Genomic DNA, 15,781 nt, shown 5'->3' with positions numbered 1-15,781 from the left:
ACCGTATATTTGTCCCTTTTACTGCCCCCTCCACCTCGTACCTCACAACCCCCTCCCCCGGTAACCATTTTACTTTTATTTATGTCCATGAGTCTCAGTTTTATATCTCACCTCTGTGTGAAATTGTATAGTTCTTAGCTTTTTCTGATTTACTTACTTCATTTAATATACTGTTCTCGAGGTCCATCCGTGTTGTCATAAATGGCAATATATCATTTCTTATGGCTGAGTAGCATTCCATTGTGTACATACACCACATCTTTATCCAATGCTCTATCAAAGGACACTTTGTTTCCATGTCTTGGCTGCTGTGAGTAATGCTGCAATGTACACAAGTAGGCATGTGTCTTTCTTTTTTAACATTTAAAAAAGTTACTTAGAAATGAAATTTAATGGGATGACATTGATCAATAAGAGTACACAGGTTTCAGGTAAACATTTCCATAACATTTTTTAAATTTTAATTTATTTTTATTAATTTTACTTTATTGTGTTAACATGGATTCAAGTGTCCCACTCAGTATAACACCCTCACCCCCCATGCCAGTGTCTCCCATAAGACCCATTTTGCCCCCCTCTCCTTAACTCTCTCCCCCCTTCTCTCTGGGACCTGCTGTTCTGTTGTCTGTATCTCTGTGTTATGTATTTATAATTTCACTGATCCCGTCCCCTTCTCTGATCCCATTCCCTCACCCCCCTTCCCTCTGACAGCTGTCCCTCTGCTCCCCATGACCCTGCCTCTGCCTCTATTCCATTCCTCAGTTCACTTTGTTCGTTAGATTCCACATATAAGTGAGAACATAAAATATTTGTCTTTCTCTGCCTGGCTTATATCACTTAGCATAATAATCTCCACGTGCATCCACTCCATTGCAAAAGGTAAAGTTTCCTTTTTCACAGCCACGTAGTATTCCATAGTATATATGTACCACTGCTTTTTAATCAACTTGTCCACTGATGGACACTTGGGCTGTTTCCAGATCTTGGCTATTGTAAACAATGCTACAGTAAACATGGGGGTGTATATCCTCTTATAAATCTGTGTTTTGGTGTTCTTAGGGTATATTCCTAAAAGTGGGATAGCTGGGTCAAAAGGCTATTCAATTTTTAATTTTTTGAGGTAACGTCATACTGTTTTCCACAGTGGCAGCAGAAGTCTGCATTCCCACCAGCAGTGCAGGAGGGTTCCCTTTTCTCCACACCCTCACCAGCATTTATCGTGTGTTGTTTTGTTAATGAATGCCATTCTGACAGGTGTGAGGTGATAACTTATTGTGGTTTTAATTTGCATTTCTCTTATGATTAGTGATGTTGAACATTTTTTCATCCGCTTATTGGCTATCTGTATGTCCCCTTTGGAGAAGTGTCTATTCAGGTCCTTTGCCCAGTTTTAAATTGGATTGATTACCCTCTTGGTGTTGAGTTTTAAGAGTTCTTTATAAATTTTGGTTATTAGCCCATTATCAGATGTATTGGCAAATATGTTCTCTCATTTTTTTTGTTGTTAATGGCGTCTTTTGCTGTGCAAAAGTTTTTTAGTTTGATATAATCCCATTTGTTTATTTTTTCCTTTATTTCACTTGCCCATGGAGATATATCAGCAAAAATATTGCTACGAGTGATATCAGAGAGTTTGCTGCCTAAGTTTTCTTCCAAGATGTTGGTTTCGTGATGTACATTTAAGTCTTTTATCCATTTTGAGTTTCTTTTTGTGAATGGTGTATGTTGGTGGTCTGGTTTCATCTTTTTGCATGTACGTGTCCAATTTTCCCAACACCATTTATTTAAAAGTGTGTCTTTACTCCATTGTATGCTCTTACCTCCTTTGTCAAATATCACTTGACTATAAAGGCGTGGGTTTATTTCTGGGTTCTCTGTTGTGTTCCATTGATCTATATGCCTATTCTTATGCCAGTACCAGGCTGTTTAGATTACAGTGGCCTTGTAGTATAATTTGATATCAGGAAGTGTGATACCTCCCACTTTATTCTTCATTTTCAAGATTGCTGAGGCTATTCGGATTATTTTTTAGTTTCATATAAACTTTTGGAATATGTCTTTTATATCTTTGAAGTATGCCATTGGTATTTTAATAGGAATTGAATTGAATTTATAGATTGCTTTGGGTAATATAGACATTTTAATGGTTATTCTTCCTACCCATGAACACGATATATGTTTCCACTTGTTTGTATTTTCCTAGATTTCTTTTTTCAATGTCTTATCATTTTCCGAGTACAAGTCTTTTACCTCCATGCTTAAATTTATTCCTAGGTACTTTATTTTTTGTTGTTGTTGTTGCAGTAGTGAAGCAGATTGTTTCCTTAATTTCTCTTTCTGACAGTTTATTGTTGGTGTATAAAAATGCCACTGGTTTCTGAAAATTTTATATCCTGCTTGCCGAATTCATTTATCAGGTCTAGTAGTTTTTTTTACTGAGACTTTCGGGTTTTCTATATACAGTATCATATCATCAGCAAATAACGACAGTTTTACTACTTCTTTTCCAATTTGGATGCCTTTTATTTCTTCCTCTTGTCTGACTGCTGTGGCTAGGACTTCCAGAACTATGTTGAATAAGAGTGGTGAAAGGGGGCACCCCTGCCTTGTTCCTGATCTTAAGGGGATTGCTTTTAATTTTTGCCCATTGAGTATGATGTTGGCTGTGAGTTTGTCATAGATGGCCTTTATTATGTTGAGGAATATTCCTTGTATTCCCACTTTGCAGAGAGTTTTGACCATAAATGGGTGCTGGATTTTATCAAATACTTTTTCTGCATCTATTGATATAATCATGTGATTTTTTACCCTTCATTTTGTTTATGTGATGAATCACATTTATTGATTAGCGAAGATTGTACCAGCCTTGCCTCCCTGGAATAAATCCCATTTGATCATGATGTATGGCTTTTTTAATGTATTGCTGGATCTGGCTTGCTAATAATATTTTGTTGAGAATTTTAGCATTTATGTTCATCAGGGATATTGGCCTATTGATTTCTTTCTTTGTAGTGTCTTTACTTGGTTTTGGAATGAGGCTAATAATGCTCGCCTCATAAAAGGAGCCTGGAAGTTTCCCCTCCTCTTGAATTTTTTGAAATAGTTTGAGAAGGACAGGTGTTAGTTCTTTGAATGTTTGGTAAAATTTTCCTGTGAAGCCATATGGTCCAGGACTTTTTTTGCTGGGAGTTTTTTGATAACTGTTTCAATATCATTTGTTGTAATCAGTCTGTTTAGGTTTTCTGATTCTTTCAAACTGAGTTTTAGAAGATTGTGTGTTTCTAGGAATTTATCCATTTTGCCTAGATTGTCCAATTTTTTGGCATAAAGATCTTCCTAGTATTTTCTTACAATCCTTTGTATTTCTGTGGTGTCAGTTGTTACTTCTCTAGTTTCATTTCTAATTTTATCTGAGTCTTCTCATTTTTTCTTGATGAGTCTGGTTAAAGGTTCATCAATCTTGTTTACCTTTTCAAAGAACAGCTTTTGGTTTCATTGATCTTTTGTATTGTTTCTTTTAGTCTCTATGTCATTTATTTCCTCTCTGATCTTTATTATTTTCTTCCTTCTACTTCCACTGGGCTTTATTTGTTGTTCTTTTTCTAATTCTTTTAGTTGCAGGTTTAAGTTGTTTATTTGAGCTTTTTCTTGCTTCTTAAGGTATGTCTGTAATGCTATGAACTTTCCTTTCAGGACTGCTTTTGCTGTGTCCCATAGATTTTGAGTTGTTGTATGTTTTCATTTGTTTCAAGGAAATTTTTTATTTTTTCTTGATCTCATTGTTAACCCATTCATTATTTGATAACATGCTATTTAGCCTCCAAGTGTTTGAGTGTTTTTCAGTTTCTCTATTGTAGTTTCATGCCATTGTGATCATAAAAGATGCCTGATATGATTTAAATCTTCTTAAATTTATTGAGACTTGTTTTGTGTCCTAACATGTGGTCTATTCTAGAGAATGTACCATGAGGACTTGAAAAGAATATATATTCTGCTGCTTGGGGGTGAAAAGTTCTGAAGATATCAATTAAATCCAGTTGATCTGGTGTCATTTAAAGGCTGCTGTCTCTTTGTTAATTTTCTGTCTAGAGCAGGGGTCTCAAACTCGCGGCCGGTGGGCGGCCCGCCGAACAATTTTATGCGGCCCGCAGACTAATCCAGGAAGTTCAAAATATTTTGGATAAAATTAAGTAAGCCTAGGGGCCTACTTGTATTTTTCATTTCTCTAGCATCCTAGCTAGATATTAGCTTAGTTAATAGCAGTTGTGATGCGAACTACAGTTTCTGGTCGTTTTGTGACACTGAGTAAACTGCATGTACGATTGTGCTTGTTGTACTGATTTTTTTTTTGTTTTCAACTGCAGTGAGAAAAGTGTTGCGTAACAGTTGCCTTTTGTAGACCTAGTGCGGCCCGTCGAACGGCTGTGATCTTGCTCTGCGGCCCACATGCTGAGTTGAGTTTGAGACCCCTGGTCTAGAGGATCTCTCCATTGATGTTAGTGGGGTATTAAAATCCCCTATTATAGTATTGCTGTCAATCTCATTGTTTATGTCCATCAAAATCTGCTTTATATATTTAGGTGCTCCTATATTAGGCACATACATATTTACAGTGGTTATATCCTCCTGTTGGATTGCTCCCTTTATCATTATGTAGTGACCTTCTTCATCCCTTACTATATATAGCCTTTGTTTTAACAGTTATTTTGTCAGATATAAGTATTGCTACTCCAGCTTTTTTTTCATTTCCATTTGCAGTCTATGTGTATCTTTATTTCTGAGGTAGGTCTCTTGTAGACAGCATATGTATGGGTCCTGTTTTCTTATCCATGCAGCTACCCTATGTCTTTTGATTGAATCATTTAATCCATTTACATTTAAGATTATTTATTTGTACTTATTTATTGCCATTTTATTCTTTAAATCTACAATCCTCTTTCTCTCGATTTCTTTTTTCCTTTGCTCTTTTTACAGCAGGTCTTTTAACATTTTTTGCAGTACTGGTTTGGTTGTAATGAATTCCTTGAGTCTTTTTTGTTTGGGAAGCTTTTTATTTCTCCTTCAATTTTAAGTGATATCCTTGCTGGATAAAGTAGTCTTGATTGTAGGTTCTTGTTTTGCATCACTGTGAATATGTCTTGCCAGTCCCTCTGGCCTTAGGTTTTTCTGTTGAGAAGTCAGACATCATCCTTATTGGGTCTCCTCTTTGGGTAATTAACTGCTTTTCTCTTTCAGCTTTTAGTATTATTTCTTTGTCTCTTAACTTTGGCATTTTAATTATGATGTGTCTTGGTGTAGGCCTCCTTAGATTCCTCTTTAATGGTGCTTCTTGAACTTGTGGTACTTTTTCCTTCATCAATTTAGGGAAGTTTTCGGTTATGATTTCTTCAAACAGGTTCTCTATCCCTTGTTTGTTCTCTTCTCTTTCAGGAACCCTTATGATGCAGATGTTGTTTCTCTTCATGTCACAGAAGTCTCTTAGAGTCTCCTCAGTCTTTTTGAGCCACTTTTCATTTTGCTGTTCTGCTTCTGTGCTTTGGTTTATCTTGTCCTCGATATTGCTGAGTTGACCCTCCGCTTCATCCAGCCTGCTATTGATTCCTCCTAGTGCAATATTCATTTCTGATACTATATTTGTCATTTCTGACTGGTTCTTTTTAATGATATCAGTGTCTTTTTGGATGCTTGCTATCTCTTTAGGTTCTCATTATGTCCATCTATAGTTGCTCTAAGATTCTTGAGTATCCTAAAAATCATAATTTTAAACTCTGTGTCTGGAAGTTTGGATACTTCCATTTCATTTAGTTCTTTTTCTGGGGATTTCTCTTGTTGATTCATTTGGGTCATATTTCTCTGTTTATTTTGTCTTGTGTTTTAGGCAGTGCTGCTTTTGAAATTTGTTGTTGTGTCTTCATGAGGAAGATGGGCTTGGGGAAATCCAGGCCACCTAATTTCCTTTCTCTAGGAATGCTTCTTGCAGGTAGTACTTATCCTCCTGTTGTATGTGAGTTGGTCTTTTGTGGGTACGGTTATCCCTTCAGGCTGGCTAGCTCTAAGGGTCAACCTTGGTCATGTGTATTAGACACTATATAGTGTCTGTCCTGTTGGGCATATTTATTCTCCACAGTGTCTGGTGCCTACTGGACTCGTCCTTTGTGCTTGCTGCTTGTGTAGTTAGCTGAGTCTAGGGTTGGTACTGTCTGCCACCCACTACCAGTTGTGTTGGTTCTAGGCCTTCTTGGATTGGTGTCAGCCGTTGTTTGTAACCTGCTGTGGACTACCTGTTTGTACCTACTGCTCTGTTTGCTGTTTGTGTCTGTGTTTACTGTGCCAGGGTAGCATGGGAGGGACCAATCTTTGTATAAGGATCAGTTTCCTCCTGCTTAGAGATGACAGCAGTTCCATAAGAGCCCCAAGCTCTGTAAGATTTGCCTCCACTTTTCAGTTGCTCCATCTCCTCTTGCTGGTCTTCCCACAGAGTTTTTTTTTGTTTGTTAGTTAGTTTGTTTTTGATAGAGACTCAGAGAGAGGGACAGGCAGACAAGAAGGGAGAGAGATGAGAGCATCAATTCTTTGTTTTGCCACCTTAGTTGTTCATTAATTGCTTTCGCATATGTGTCCTTGACCGGAGGGCTCCAGCCAAGCCAGTAACCCTTTGTTCAAGCCAGCAACCTTGGGCTTTATGCTAGCAATCTGGGCTGAAGCCAGCAACCATGGGGTCACTTCTATGATCCCAGGCTCAAGCCAGGTGAGCCTGTGCTCAAGCCAGTGACCTTGGGGTTTTGAACTGGGTCCTCCACTTCCCAGTCCAATGCTCTATCCACAGCATCACTGCCTGGTCAGGCCCATAGAGTCTTCTGTAGACAGACTATAGTGTGGGTTCAGACTGGCCTCACCCAACAAACCCCTCTATAGGTTTCAAGCTTGATGGGTAGGGCAGCTGAGGTTGGGAATACAACATTAATGGAATCCCCTACTTCAGGAGTCTCTTGGTCAAGAGCTCAGTATGGAGAAAATGACCCCTACTCCAGACCCTAATCCCTCAGCCACTGCTGGATAGTAAAAAAAAAAAATTTTTTTTCTCCAGCAAGGTGAGCACTAGGTTAAGATCAAGCTGGGCCAACAGTCCCCTTTGCAGAAGTTCTTACAGCTGGTGAGACCCTGGTCTCAGGGTGGAAGACTGAGAGAGTCCTCTTCTAGGGCTGACTGTGACCCCCCAGAAAGTGGCTAAGCCCCCTGAACCAGCCCCAACAATAGGCTCATGGGACCCACACTTTAAATGTCTGTGCTCCAAACCTCTCTCCCTTCCCCCTGTGGAATCTAGCCCAGCAGAGCAGGATATCCAGCACCTGCGCCAGCTATGTCCAATGCATATGAGCCGCTGTGCTGGTGCTGATCACAGAGAGTGGAACTCGCCTCAGCTGGGCCAGGTGTGAGGAGGTGCCTTTCCTTAGGATACCACTCTAGCAAGGGTTGTTAGGTCCTGAACTGATGCTTTCCACAGCTGGCCACTGGACATGCCAGCCCTGGGCCTCCCTGGCAGGAACCTGACACAGACCAGTGGGAGACACTGCCTGTAGCTGGCCCTCAGCAACCTTCTTGGAGCTACAAGCAATCCTGTTTGTGGCTGCCTCTGCTAGGCCCAGGTGCACATAGAAATACCAGCTGCACACCTAGGCTGGCTTTAACCACTCTGGGCCTTGGGGAAAGTCTCCTGGGGGAAGACTTCAGTAGGGTGTGGCCCCAATAGTCTGGTGGGTGTGGCCTCAGAGACCTAGAGGCGTGGTCTGCCCACACTTTGGACAGTTTTTACGGAGTCTCCCATGAGGTTGAAGCACCTGTCATAGACTTGTGAGTGTGAGAGGGAAAGCTCTGGCCTCAACACCAGAAAACTTGAGTCACCAACATACCCTGTTTCCAGGCTAACTTTTCAGAACAACCCATCCCTGTGACTGGAGCAGGAGAGACTCCCAGGAGTAGGGCAGTTGCTTTTCCCCAGGCTGATGCTGCACGAAAGGGACGGCTTCACACAGAAAGATGGCGACTGCAGTATTGGAGAATGACTCAGCACAGGGGTTCTGGTGGCCATCCCTGACAGTCTCTCTCCCTGGGCCTCCAACTTCACACTGTCCTCATGCAACTCCAGTCCTCTCAGCTCTCCCTCCACCAGAGCCCTGGGTAAGTGGCTGTGAACGAGATTTTCTGCATGAGCCTTTTAAGATGGAGCCTACATCTCCAAAAGCTCATTCTCTTTCTTGCAGACAGAAAGCCGGCTCTTTTCACTGCCAAATGCTGTGTGGGCACCTTCTCTAGGCTCTGGGGCTCTAAGCTGAGGACCCACACCTCTCAGGGTGACCCTCCCCTCAGTGAGAGTCCCTCCAGACCCTCAGCCACCACTCGCTCCTGGGAGGAGGGCAGCCCTTTCCGTGTCTCTGCCCTTCCTACCAGCCTCAGTGTGGCTTCTTCTGTGATCCTTTATTATAGACTCCTCTTCATTTAATCCAAAGTTGGTTTTTCAAGATGATTGTTATTAAATTCAGTTGTAATCCAATTTGGTCCTGGGAGGTGGTAGTTGGAACGTCTGCCCACTCTGTCACCATCTTGGAATCTGCATGTCTTTAGGTACTGACGTTTTTGTTTTGGGGGTAGATAAGCGGTAGATGGATTGCTGGGTCATATGGTAGTTATATTCTTAATTGTTTGAGGAACGACCATATTATCTTTCATAATTGTACTAGTTTACATTCCCACCAACAGTGAATGAGGGCTCCTTTTAGTCCATAACCTCTCCAACACTTATTACCTGTCTTTTTGATAACAGCCAATCTTACCTGTATGAGGTGTTATTTCAGATAGCTAGCAAGGATGAGCATCTTTTCATATATCTGTTGGCCATTTGTATGTCTCCTTGGGAGAAGTGTCTGTTTAGGTCCTCTACCCATTTTTTTGTCGGATTGCTTGCATTTTTATTGTTGAACTTTGTGAGTTCTTTATATATTTTGGATATTAACCCCTTATCAGAGCTGTTGTTTGTACATATCTCCCATTTAGTTGGCTGCCTTTTTGTTTTGTTGCTGGTTTCTTTTGCTGTGCAGAAGCTTTTTAGTTTGATAGTCCCATTCCTTTATTGTTGCCTTTACTTCTCTTGCCTTTGGGGTCAAATTCATAAAATGTTCTTGTAATGCCAGTGGCCAAAGCCAGGCAGGTCCACATTGGATTTGGGAAGACAGTAGAAAAACTGTGGAGCCAGAAAGGGTTGGGCCATTCCGTTTAATAAAGTCTCAGGACAGTGGACAAGCACACAGGCAGGGGAATATGCCTCTCAGGCAAACAGACAGCAAAATGGCCCCTCACAGTGGTAGGCAGGTAATCCTCCACCCACAGACCCCCTGAGCACAAGCACCCATAGCCTAATATAGGCCGTACACATGTGGTGCTGCCACGTGCTCATGCACCAATCAGGCAAAGTGCTTACAGCCAGTAAACCAGCAAGGAAGCCTAACACAGCTGCCCCACAATTCTCCACAGCCAAGGTCCATAAATTTAGTGCTTGTTTTCATCTATGTAATGTATTGTTCCAGACCTTATATTTAGATCATTGATCCATTTTGAATTAATTTTTGTGTAGGGGGACAGGTGTAGTCATTCTTTTGCATGTGGCTTTCCATTTTCCCAGCACCATTTATTGAAGAGGCTTTCTTTTCTTCATTGTGTGTTTTTGGCTCCTTTGTTAAAAATTATTATTCCATATATATGTGGTTTTATTTCTGGGCTCGATACTTTTTTTTTTTTTTCTAAAGTTGGAAACTGGGAGGCAGTCAGACAGACTCCCGCATGCGCCCGACCGGGATCCACCCAGCATGCCCACCAGGGGGCGATGCTCTGCCCATCTGGGACGTCACTCTGCTGCAACCAGAGCCACTCTAGTGCCTAAGGCAGAGGCCACAAAGCCATCCTCAGCGCCCGGGCCAACTTTGCTCCAATGGAGCCCTGGCTCGGGAGGGGAACAGAGAGACAGAGAAGGAGAGGGGGAGGGGTGAAGAAGCAGATGGGCGCTTCTCCTGTGTGCCCTGGCCGGGAATCAAACCCAGGACTCCTGCACGCCAGGCCGACGCTCTACCACTGAGCCAACCGGCCAGGGCCTCTGGGCTCGATTTTATTCCATTGTTCTGTATGTCTTTCTGCCAATACCATGCCATTTTGATTACATGGCTCTGTAGTATAAATTGAAGTCAGGAAGTGTGATAACTCCAGCTTCATTTTTTCTCAGGATTGCTTTGGCTATATGGGTTTTTTTATGGTCTCATATAAGCCCGGTGATTTTTTGTTCCATTTCTTTAAAAAAATGACATTGGGATTTTAATGCATTAAATTTATATATTGCTTGGGATAATATGACCATTTTATCTATGTTGGTTCTTCCAATTCATGAACAAAGTATTTTTCCATTTCATTATGTCCTTTTTGATTCATTAATGCTTTACAGTTTTCAATATATAGGTCCTTCATATCCTTTATTTTTATTTCTAGGTATTTTTTGTTGTAATTGTAAAAAAAAATTTTTTTTAGTTTTCTGAAGTTTTGTTGTTGGCATATATATAGGAAAGCTGTAGACTTTTGTATATTGATTTTGTATCCTGTGACTTTGCTGTATTGGTTTATTGCTTCTAATGGTTTTTCGGTGGAGTCTTTGGGGTTTTCTATGTACAGGATCACGTCATTTGCAAAAAGTGGTATTTTCACTTTTTCTTTATTGATATGGATGCCTTTTAAGTCTTTCTCTTGCATGATTGCTCTGGCCAAAACTCTCAGAACTCTGTTGAATAAAAGTGGAGAGAGTGGGTAGTCTTGTCTTGTTCCTGATATTAGAGGAAAAGCCTTCAGTTTTTCACCATTTAGTATGATATTGCCTGATGGTTTATCATATATGGCCTTTATTATGTTGAGGTACTTTCCTACTACACACATTTTAATGAGTGTTTTAATAATATATGGACATTGTATTTATTGGATGCCTTTTCTGCATCTAAAGATAGGATCACATGATTTTGTCCTTTGTTTTGTTGATGCGGTGTATTACATTGATCGATTTTATTTATTTATTTATTTTTTACAGAGACAGTGAGTCAGAGAGAGGGATAGACAGGGACAGACAGACAGGAACAGAGAGAGATGAGAAGCATCAATCATTAGATTTTTGTTGCGGCACCTTAGTTGTTCATCGATTGCTTTCTCATATGTGCCTTGACCACGGGCCTTCAGCAGACTGAGTAACCCCTTGCTGGAGCCAGTGACCTTGGGTTCAAGCTGGTGGGCTTTTTTTTTTTTCTCAAACCAGATGAGCCCATGCTCAAGCTGGCAACCTCGGGGTCTTGAACCTAGGTCCTCTGCATCCCAGTCCGACGCTCTATACACTGCACCACCACCTGGTCAGGCTGATTGATTTATGTATGCTGAACCATCATTGTGCTCCTGGAATGAATCCCACTTGATCATGATGTATTATATTTTTAATGTATTATTGTATTCAATTGCTAGTATTTTGTTTAGGATTTTTAAATCTGTATTCATTAGAGATACTAGTCTGCAGTTTTTTTTGTTTTTTTTTAAGACTTTATTTGTTCATTTTAGAGAGGAGAGAAGGAGGAGAGAGAGAGAGAAGAGGGGAGGAGCAGGAAGCATCAACTCCCATATGTGCCTTGACCAGGCAAGTCCAGGGTTTTGAACCGGCGACCTCAGCATTCCAGGTCGACGCTTTATCCACTGCGCCACCACAGGTCAGGCTGCAGTTTTCTTTTTGTGTGTTGTTCTTGCCAAGCTTTGGTATCAGGGTTATATTGGCCTCATAAGATAGATGTGTTAGGGAGTATTGCTGATTCTATTTTTTGGAAAACTTTGAGAAGGATAGGTACCAAATCTTCTTTGAATGTTTAGTAGAATTCACTAGTGTAGCCATCTGGTCCAGGACTTTTATCTTGGGGGAAGTTTTTGATAGTTGTTTCTATTTCCTCCCAGCTTATGAATATATTTAGGTTTTCTACTTCTTTGTGACTCAGTATAGGAAGATTGTGTAGTTCTAGTAACATCCATTTCTTCTAGATTGTTAAATTTGGTGGCATATAATCTTTCTAGTATTCTAGTATGATCCTTTGCGTATCTAGGGTGTCTGTAGTAATTTCTCCTCTTTCATTTCAGATTTTGTTTATATTTCTCTTTTTTCTTTAGAGGATCTAACTAGGGACTTGTCAATTTTATTGACCATTTCAAAGAACTAGTTCCTTGTTGTATTAATTTTCTGGATACTGTTTCTGTTTTCTATTTCATTTAGTTCTCTAATTTTTACTATTTCCTTTGTTATGCTGACATTGGGTTGCCTTTGTTCTTCTCTTTCTAGTTCTTTAAGATGTGATGTTAGGTTGTTTACTTGGGATCTCTTTTCTTCATATAAGCCTGTAATGACAAAAACTTTCTTCTTATTACTGCTTTTGCTACATCTCAGAAGTTTTGAAATGTCATGTTTTCATTCTTGTTTGTATATATTTTTTTATCTCTGCTTTTATTTCTTCTTTGACCTAGTCATTATTTAGAAGTAGGTTTTTGTTTTCTTTACTTCCTTTTTGTAATTGAATTCTAATTTCAAAGACTTATGGTCAGAGAATATGCATGGTATAATTTCAATCTTCTTGAATTTATTGAGGCAAGTTTAGTGGCCCAACATATGGTCTATATTTGAGAATGTTCCATGCACACTGGAAAAAAATTGTATACTATTATGTTCTGGGGTGAAATGTTCTATAAATGTCTATTATGTCCATTTGGTGTAGTGTGTCATTTAAGGCAATATTTCTTTATTTTCTATTTGGATAATCTATATAAAGCCATCAATGATGTGTTGAGATCTCCATGTATGATTTTGTTTTTGTCTGTTTCTCTCTTTAGATGTTAGTAGATGTCTTATATACTGTATTTTGGTGCTCCCTGATTTGTTGCATATATATTAAGTGTTATGTCTTCTTGATATAGTGTCACCTTTATTATTATGCAATGTTCATTTTTGTCTCTTTTTTACCTTTGTTGTCTTGAAGTCAGCATTGTCAGATATTAATATGGCTACACCTCCTATTCTTTGGATATTATTTGCTTGGAGAATTGCTTTTCAACCTTTCATTTTGAGTTGTTTTGTTCTTGCAGCTTAAGTGTATTTCTTGAAGGCAGCATATGGTCAGGTTTTGCTTTTTGATCCAATCTGCTACTCTGTGCCTCTTTATTGGTGAGTTCAGTCTATTCACATTTAGGGTAATTATTGATGCCTAAGTATTTCCCAAAATCATCTTATGTTTTGTTTTCTGGTAGCTCCGTGTCTCATTTGGTTCTTCTCTTTTGTGTTTCAGTCAATTTTTGTTTGGTGGTATTTCATATTTCTTTCCCGTGTTCCTTTTTGAAGCTATGTGTTTCACTAGTGGCTTTTTTTGTAGGTGGTAACTATTAGGTTATTAAGAAGAAAATTTCATATGTACAAGAGTCCTTAGTCTTATGAATGCTTCTGCATTCCATCCTCCTTTGCTACTACAGATCTTTATCCGTTCCACTGCTATTTTATTGTCACAGATTACACTGGGAAACAAATTTTTTTTCATTTTCTGTTGCATGAGGTTTTAGAACTGTTTCTATATATTTCTGCATTGCTCATTCCAAATATGAAATCCATATTTTTGGTGCAGCTCTAGTTTCTATGCAATTTTAATTTCTTTTTGTTACAGTTAATGGCATGCATTAGTTTTTAAATTGGAGTTAAAGGGCAATGACTCTTGGATTGAACATAACCACAAGGCATTAATGTTTTACAAACATCACTTTTACATAATTATAGTTGTTTTTAAATGTAAATAATTATTATCTGATAAAAACACCCTCTTATTTTAAGATTGAACCATGGCTTCTTCGAGTAGTCATAAATGTAAGAATAGTACTGACACCTTCTGTTATATATGTAGCTGTTACACACTTCAAAGTTAAAGGCGCAATATTTCATCATTTGTGACACATGCATATATTGCCTATTTTCAAGTTTCCCTTAGAGATCAAGACAAGAATTGGGTTCCTCGTATTGTTTTCATAATTGTGAGTAAATACTTTGTGACTGGACAAAAGGATAATGCAAAGGAATGCCATTTGGTATTCCCATGGTTTGGCATGAACCTAAGGACCACAGCAGTGACTATTATTTCTGTCTGATCCATACAAAGGGCATCAGCAAGAAAAAACGGCATCTGATCACATATCCTAATATTCCTTCAGCAATACGACCTATCCCACACTCTGAGACACTCCCGATTCCAGTTTTCAATGGTTTTATTTTTTCTAAGGACGAAGAAAGTGAACATGGTGATCAAGTGTATTTTGATAACATGCATGAGGAAATGGTTGTAGAATCTGAAGGGTCTTCTTCTGATGTCAAGCAGTCATTAACCCCTCAGCAGCTTAGCCAATCCAAACTGAATGACCTCGTAAGAGATTTGGGCCTATCAAAGAAAGCAGCTGAGTTATTAGCCTTCAGGCTTCAAGAAAAGAATGTACTTCACTGGTCAGCTAAAGTATCCCATTTCAGGAAGCGTGAACAAATTTTTGTGGACTTTTTCCCCAAAGACAAACACTTGGTTTACTGTCATGATATCAGTAGTCTTCTCAGCCAGCTAGGTGTTACCACTTACAGTCCAACAGAATGGCGGCTATTTCTTGACAGCTCTAAACAAAGTCTGAATGTGTTCTCCTACACAACAGTAATGTTTATGCAGCGGTTCCAATTGGTTATTCAACTCATCTGCGAGAAGATTATAATGACATAAAAATTGTCCTCGACTTTCTGAAGTATGAAGAGCATAACTAGATCATTTGTGTGGATCTTAAGATGGTAAATTTCCTGCTAGGACAACAGAGAGGTTTCATGAAGTATCCTTGCTTTCTGTGTTTGCGGAACAGCCAAGCTTGGGACAAACACTGAACACAGGAGTGGCTGAAACTTGAAGCTCTGGAAGTAGGATGGAAAATATTGTGAATGAACCTGTAGTTAATCGAGACAGGATCATTTTTCCCCCACTTTACATCAAACTTGGCTTAATGAAGCAGTTTGTTCAGACTTTGAATGGAGAAAGTGAATGCTTTCAACATATTATTTCTGCTTTTCCTGACTTGTCTTTTGAGAAGATAAAAGCAGGTGTATTCGATGGACCTCAAATTCGAACCCTGATACGTGATGAAGAATTTGCCAGGAAGATGAATAAGAAGGAGAAAGCAGCATGGCAGTCTTTTGTGGCAGTTACAAAGAACTTCCTTGGCAACAAAAAAGCAGAAAACTATGAACTTCTGGTTCAAAGGATGGTGTTGCCGTTGGCTTTCCGCAACATTGGATGTAACATGAGCGTTAAGATTTATTTCCTGAACAGTCACCTTGATAAGTTTCCTGAAAACCTTGGAGCTGTTAGTGATGAGCAGACTACTGCTGGAGCATCAAACGAGATTGTCCTCAACAAGCACACAAACTCAAGAGCTACAAATGCAAATTTTTGCCTGCATAGAATTTAAGTAAGTTTTGCGCAAATTTTATGATTAAGTGTTTTAACATGCTCTATTTCAAAATTGTAGACAAATTCTGGTGCAATCATATCTTTTAGTGTACTAGTGTATTTACTGCATTATATAAGTTATTATATTTTCACAAAGATGATGCCCAAGAAGGCATTCTATTTCATTATGTTAAACTAAATGTTGAAAATTTTACAAT

At 39.3% G+C, this 15,781-nt stretch overlaps 1 protein-coding gene across 1 annotated transcript in view; it reads right to left on the bottom strand.

Annotated features, from left to right (window-relative positions):
- Nucleotides 1-15,781, bottom strand: part of RAB23 (RAB23, member RAS oncogene family) — a 57,244-nt gene that overhangs the window by 1,656 nt on the left and 39,807 nt on the right. Inside the window, exon 8 of the transcript XR_010748122.1 lies at nt 158-320. The gene's annotated coding sequence lies outside the window, so the exon portion shown is untranslated. The remainder of the gene's footprint in view (nt 1-157; nt 321-15,781) is intronic.

Source organism: Saccopteryx leptura, chromosome 1, assembly GCF_036850995.1.
Source record: "Saccopteryx leptura isolate mSacLep1 chromosome 1, mSacLep1_pri_phased_curated, whole genome shotgun sequence".
Lineage (NCBI taxonomy): Eukaryota > Metazoa > Chordata > Mammalia > Chiroptera > Emballonuridae > Saccopteryx > Saccopteryx leptura.
Note: the sequence above shows the minus strand (reverse complement) of the source record. Positions and strands in the feature narration are given on the sequence as shown.